The 7024-nt window shown below is 33.3% G+C and overlaps 1 long non-coding RNA gene across 2 annotated transcripts; it reads left to right on the forward strand.

The window, feature by feature from the left end:
* Nucleotides 1-1800: 1800 nt before the first annotated feature.
* On the forward strand, nucleotides 1801-3148 carry LOC113765641. Of its 2 annotated transcripts, none has more exons than XR_003467754.1 (2): nucleotides 1801-2220; nucleotides 2418-3148. It is a non-coding gene; the product is annotated as an uncharacterized LOC113765641 (long non-coding RNA). The 2 variants fall into 2 exon arrangements; XR_003467753.1 differs by having other exon boundaries at nucleotides 1801-1884.
* The last annotated feature ends 3876 nt before the right edge of the window (nucleotides 3149-7024 follow it).

The following is a 7024-nucleotide window of genomic DNA, read 5'->3' on the forward strand; positions in this document are numbered from 1 at the left end:
TACTATAAAGTACGATAATAAGAAACTCTCTTGTACTGATTAAAGGTGAATTTTCTTGTTTGATCAACAGTTTCTTCATATGCTTTAGAATCTAGTATTTCTGAACATATGTTTGTTATTTCTTCCAAATTTTACTGTTGCCCTTGTTCTCTTTGCACATATATTTTTTGAATTTCACTAACTGTTTCCATCTCTTAAGTTCAGGGGAGGTTAGTGCTATTTTTCAAACCTCAGGGGAGATGAGTGCAAATGTTAGAAATCTCAGAGGAAGTTTCTGCAATTACCCTTAATATGTATACTTGGCCATGAAGTACAGCAAGAAACTACAGACGACTTCTTACTTGCGCCAAAGATGAGAGAGCCGCCAAGAAAGAAACAATACCCTTTTTTGTAGAATAACAATCAGTAATAATCACTGGCAATTAGCGTCAAAAAAAGGCTCTTGACTTGTAAGAAGAGCAAAAGAATTCTAAGCCACGAAAATTGTCTCTCTTACGTATCCCAAGATTTGTAAATCAGCAGCAGAATAGAGTAAGCATGGATGGTCCACCTGACTCAAGATTTGTAATCAGCAACAGAATGGAGTAGACATGGATGGTTCACCTGAGTGCCAACACTACTGGAATCTCATCAAGTACCAGGCAGAAAGAGAAGATTACCAACCAACCGGTGGCAACGCGTGTGATGTGTAAGGGCTTTTTATCAACCAAGTAATTTGACATTTGTCTCAACTGGAGAGTGAGTAGTTTTAGTATCTATTGACCCAATGTCAGAAAGAAGATCTGAAACACACCTGGCTTCAAAGTTATGGTAGTCTGTTGCAGATTTAGAACCGTAGTAATCAAATTAAGAGAAAATAATCTAAGGAGATATGTGAACGGTTAATTAACAAGGAATCCATCACTCTAGTTAACATCAGAAAAGTCTCGTCTTGTAAGAAGGCTAAGTCATGGAAATTAGTAACAGTACTATAGTGGAGTAGACATGAATGGCTCACCTGAGTGTCGACATTGCTAGCGTTTCATCAAGTGATACCTAGTCCGGGTGTGGGTTGCAGTGCTTTTGATAAAAAGCACTTTTAGGTGTTAGCAGTATTTTTAAAGTGTTTGGTAAATATTATCCCATAAAATTAGGAGTAGAGTTTTTGATGTTAAAAATATTTTTAACAAAAACTAAAATTTGGTACTTTAAGAGTAATTTTTGTGATTTAAAAAATAAAACATCAAATTTAATCATTTTATTCTATATTATGAACCAAATAAAGAGATAAACACTTTTAAAAATTATCCAATATAATAATTACTTATTACACTATATTTCTAAATAATATATTTAAAATCGATTAAATAGTTAATAATTATTTTTATTTAAAACTTTATTAGAAAAGTATATTTCAATAAGCTACCGCAACCCTAAACAAGCACTTAAGTGGGGAAGACTACTAAACTAAGGGTATGTTTGGTTACCCAAGGAATTGGGGTTTAGAATTGGAATTGGGTCCCCAATTCTAATTCTCGTGTTTGGATCCTACCTTTCGTATAGAATTAGAATCGAATTGCAATTCCAAATTGGTCGAATTCCATGGTTCCAATTCTTTGGCTGGACCAAAGAATTCCAATTCCAATTCCACGGCCAGATTCTCGTTGGGTCAACACGCGGACTTTAAATGGGTCAAAACTAAAAAACGGGTCAACTATAAAGCTAGATTAAGGAAACAAAGCTAGCTTCTTCCTCTGTCTGCATTAGCAAATCGCCATCTGCTCCAGCGTTCTCTGTCGCCGCCGCCGCCGCCGCCGCCGCTGCGCCTTCTCCTTGTCCCAGCACCTCTGCCGTAACCCCTACAAGACTTTCCTCCCTCTTTTCCTCCCTCTGCCGCAACATCGAGTGGGTGAAATTTACAAATTGAGTTATATTTTGGTCTCCTTTCTTTCGTTTCCTATTAATCTTGAATTGTGCCTCCTGCTTTTACCTTTGCCGCCGCTTCCATTGCCGTCACCACCACCACCGTCGCGTCCTCTCGTCCTCACTCTCCTTCCGCTCCTTCAATTCTCAATTCTCGACAAATTTAGGGTTTATGATGTTATATTCATTTTTAAATTTTTGCCAATCAAAGATTGATTTTTTTTGGTTGTTCCTCTGATAATGTTTGCCATTAATGTTATAAATTTGCTACTGTTTTTTTGCTTCTAATTCAACATTTGGACGAGGATAGAAAAAAAGGTAGCACTCTGTTGCCCTGTTCTTCTAGATTTAACGTAACCAAGCAAAATCTTTTTTGTTTTTGATACAGTAGCAACCAGGTTTTTGTTTGAGATTTTTCCAATAGCTAATTTGGTCTTTTGAATTAATAGCTAGTTTGGCATGATTTGGTCTTTTGGCTTATCTTTTCTTATTGTTGTTGTGATTTTGAATTGCAGAATTTGGATATTGACATGGATAAAGAAGGAGACGAGCAAAAGGCAAAAAAGAAAAAAGTGGGAATGTAAAGGAGACTTGTTAGAAAATGAAATGGGAGACTTGCCTTTGAGCTCTTGCCAAAAGGTGGATCAATGTATGAAGAAACATTGGAGACTTACAAATTTCATGATTAGATCTCTTTGATGCTGGAGAAGTTGCTTCTTGTATTGAATTTCTCAGTTTTAGCTGACGTTAACCACATTAATTCTTCATTCATTTGTCAATGAGCTGAATCCAGAATTATGCACCTTTTGTTGTTCTGCATCAGGGGCCTCTCCGTACTTTATTAGTTGAGGCAATCTGTCCTTACAGCGAAATTCTGCGCACCAGTCCCTACTGCAGGAAGATCTTCTCACGCAATCTTCTGAAGAAGTGATGTTGGAAATGGTGGTCAACTGCTGTGGTTTTTAGAAAAAATGCTACAAACTTTGTGAATAAGTGTTAAATCTCTTTTTGGTGTGGCCTTATGTATATTACCTGACCTCGTTTCCTTCATGTTCAAGTGTGGTGACAACTTCTACCTTAGCCTGAGAGAAACTTGTGACTCTTTCTTATGTTGTAGTGTTACTTGTCAAATACTTTACATAGGAGATAATGCAGGCAACGAAGCTTCTGTTGTTACCTGTTCTGTATTTCTTTGGATAATGTTTTTTCCTTGCATATAGTAAAGGAGCCTTATTTTGACTTTAAAGTAGCACGTGAAATATATCTAAGGCGTCTTTATTATGGAAACAACAGAGTTTATGTAGAGCAACTTCGACTCAATAAACATTGTTTTACTGTTTTATGTACAAATTTAAGTGAGCATTGTGGGTTGAGGGATATTATAAATATTACAGTTGAAGAAGCAGTTGCAATGTTTCTCTATGTTCTTGCTCATAAATTTAATAATCGCACTGTCAATTTTAATTTCATAAGATCAGGTGAGACAGTTAGTTGATACTTTAATATAGAGTAGGTTTTTAATTTTCTAAAATTTAAAGTTCCTAACTTAGAAAAAAATATCAAGGTTTTAACTTGATAAATATGTACTTTTTAAGCTAGAATATGTAATTAGTTTTTATAATATAATTTAATTAAGAATTTTTTTTTAGAAAAGGAACTAATTAGCTTTTTCTTTAAAACTTTAGTAACAATTAGTTAAATGCAAGAAAAAATAAATTATTAAAGGCACTAATTGGTTTTTTCCTTGAAGTTTTAGTAACAATTAGCTAAATGTTAAAAATTTATTACAGAGGAAAAAGAAAAAAGAAAAATTTTATGTAAGCAAATGTTAGATGAAAACAATTCTAATTCTTAATGAATTCTTCTCCCGTCCAAACAAAGAATTTGGGATTCGAAATGAATTCTGTATCAATTCTATGCATTTCTCAAACAAAAGAATTACAATGTTTTGGAATTCCAATTCATAGTATTCTAATTCTATAGAATTTCAATTCCAATTCAATTCCAATTCTGTAAAACCAAACGCACCCTAAGTGGCGAAAATGTGCGGAATCTATTGAGGTTTCCCTATCAACTGTGATTACGGATTTCTATTATTATGTCAAATTTGACAATATAGAGAATCAATCGCCACTCAAACGGTGAGAACTCACCACTATGTAGTCTCAATTTTTTTTTTGGGGGGGGGGAGGAACAAGTCCCCTGTGATTAAGCACTTCTTAAAAAACATCCCTTATGATTAAAAAAATCCAATTACATCTCCTGTGCTTTGAATCTAAGTGGAAAACATATGAAACGGACTTCATTAATGGAGATTTCACCATATGGGCTCCAATAGTGCAACTAATTACTTGATTCTAATTATATGAGACCTTAATAATATTTTTCTTCCACAGATACCGCCAAATCAACGTTTGCAAACTATAAAAAAATTGCAAATCATTACTATTAGAATGCAAACATTTGATCCTTTTTTTTTTATAGAGTACAAACATTCATTTGGGGGTATTTTTGAAATAAGAAAGTGACGAAGGTACGACATTATTAAAAACAAATAATCAGTTGTATTATTGGATTGTATGTGGTTAAATTTTCACTAATAGAGTCCGTTTCTATCTGTTTGCCACTTAAATCTAGAGCGTCATAGGTATAAATGGATGTTTTTAAACTACAAGAAATGTATCTTAAAAACCGTTTAAAATAGGGAATGCATTTGAAATTTATCCCTTTTTTTTTTGTAATTACTGATTTTTGTAAGGGATAATTTCACAAACCTCCCCTAAGGTTTCTGACACTTGCACTGACACCCCCTAAGGTTTTAAAAAATTCAGTAACCACCCTTGCTTTTGAGATTTTGGTAACAATTCAGTCCAAATATGATTAAAATATTATTTTCATGAGTAAGATGAGATTTTTATTCCATGAATGCCCTCTTGGTCCATGTATTAGTAGAAGACTGCAAGTTATTAAAAGGTTGAAATGATTAGTAAAGTTGAGGGAGTGTCAGCATAATTCAAAAACTTTCAAACATCACATGGAAACATAAGTAATGTTTTAACAGCCATACCAACGGCTACCTGCAAGTTTTAACTGCTAGATTTTTTATTCAGGTGAAAGTGTATATAAATATCACAATTGCATCTACACCCTCAAGATTATGATTATGAGCAGCAAGGGTTTGGGTGCATATAAAGTTATTGTTTTGTGTTGCATTTAGAGTTCATAGTGAAAACATTTAGTAGAAATTATGGCCTCTTCAAACCATAGGGGAGAATCATGGAATTCACCCTCATATTTCAACAACAAAATACAACTTTTACTTAATATAAGATTTAAAACAACACACCAATATTTATTTCAACTCTTAATATCTTTCTATTATCCCTTTCTCATAGTATAAATTTACACATAATAACAAGATACATGAAGAACAAGAATTTAGTTTTATTACCAACAAAAAAATCTACTGATCAAGCAAAACAGTTCATAATGTATTGTAGATAATATACTAGTTTTCTTGGAATCAATTCACAAGAACACTTTGTAATAGTAGGCTAAAGGAAATTTATACCTTGATTTCTGCTTTAAATCACCTTTACTCCTAATAAATGAATAGCATCTTCACTTTGTCTCCATTTTCTTCTTCTTTTTCCTTTGTCTTTTTCTTCTCTATTTCTTCCCTTCTAGTTACATGGCTACAATATTAGAAATTTGTTCAATCATCTTTGTCAAATCATACCAGTCACAAAAATGGCACCAAATTTCTTCCTCAATTGGCACCTTTCTGTAATGGAGTTTTAATTAGCTTAATTAGACATCAAATTTATGTTATTCTAGTTAAATGTAATTAACTAATTTTGATGCATTTTTCCCCCAAATTTACATTAGTTATTAGTCCCCATTTCAGAGGACAAAGTGGTAATTTTAGCTATCATGATATAAGCAAAGTGCTCCAAATCTCTGCCAGGGGAGGTCAGTGAAATTTTTATAACCTTGGAGGGTGTCAGTGCAAGTGTTAGAAACCTCCGGGGAGGTATGTGATAGTATCCCTTTTTGTAAAGACAATGTATCGTCAAGAAATTGCTTCATACAACCAAATAACAAAAATGAATAGTAAAAAGGTATTACATTTTTAAAACGTACCATAAAAAGAACTTTTGTATTGGAAAACAAACAAATCATGCTATCAATTGAAATGGAATGTCGACACTGAAAAAATGATTTATCACTAGCAACGTTGTAATTGTAAATATTTATAATAGTAAAAGTAGTGAATGTTTCAATATTTCAACATATTTTCACTAACAAATCATGCTTAATGGTTCATGCAAAATTTCTTACAAAAAGTTAACACATCACGTGGAAACAATTTATGCTACAAAATAGTTAAATTTTACTATTGTATAATATAAAGTTCTAAAGAATTACTAGTTTTTATTTGCCAAAATACCAAATTTTAGTTACCTGTACTCCAGAACTAGGCACATCGCGCGTGATTGCACGAGACTTGATCTCCCCATCACAATGTAGTCGTGATTGGACACCATCTTCCATGTCAATTGGTTGTTTGGACACGTGACACCATCGATAATGGGAAATGCTAGACGTAGAGATGGTAATTTATCCCAAGTCTTAATGAATTACTTATATCCAAAGGAACTTTGGGTGCGATGGACTTTCTAGTTTTGAGTTTAGACCTGAAATGACACTAATACCATTTATACCCTTCAAATATTGGAAATTCTTAAAAAACTCTTGGACACTTGTTGGGATCCAAACTTCTCACCAAAAATTTAATTCATCTATTAGTTCCTCTGTCCCAAATGATAGTTATATTACATTAGTGGCCATGTTAGTGATTTGAGCCATTCTAAATCTGAAGTAATCGAGGGTTGTTACTTTTAGTCCTCTGGTAAGATTCATTCTTTTGTGTGTGAAGCACCACATTCAAAAAGGAAAAAAAAAATGAATTGATGCATTCTCATTGGGAAGAGCTTACCTATTGTAGTTAATGGTGGTAGTGAGTTGTTGCACGTGTAATTTAACCTGAATTTAGTTCTGCCGAATACTTTTGAAGCCATTTCTTTGTAATCATATGTATGAGTCTTTTTATGTTTTATAG

This window comes from Coffea eugenioides, chromosome 3 (assembly GCF_003713205.1).
Source record: "Coffea eugenioides isolate CCC68of chromosome 3, Ceug_1.0, whole genome shotgun sequence".
NCBI lineage: Eukaryota > Viridiplantae > Streptophyta > Magnoliopsida > Gentianales > Rubiaceae > Coffea > Coffea eugenioides.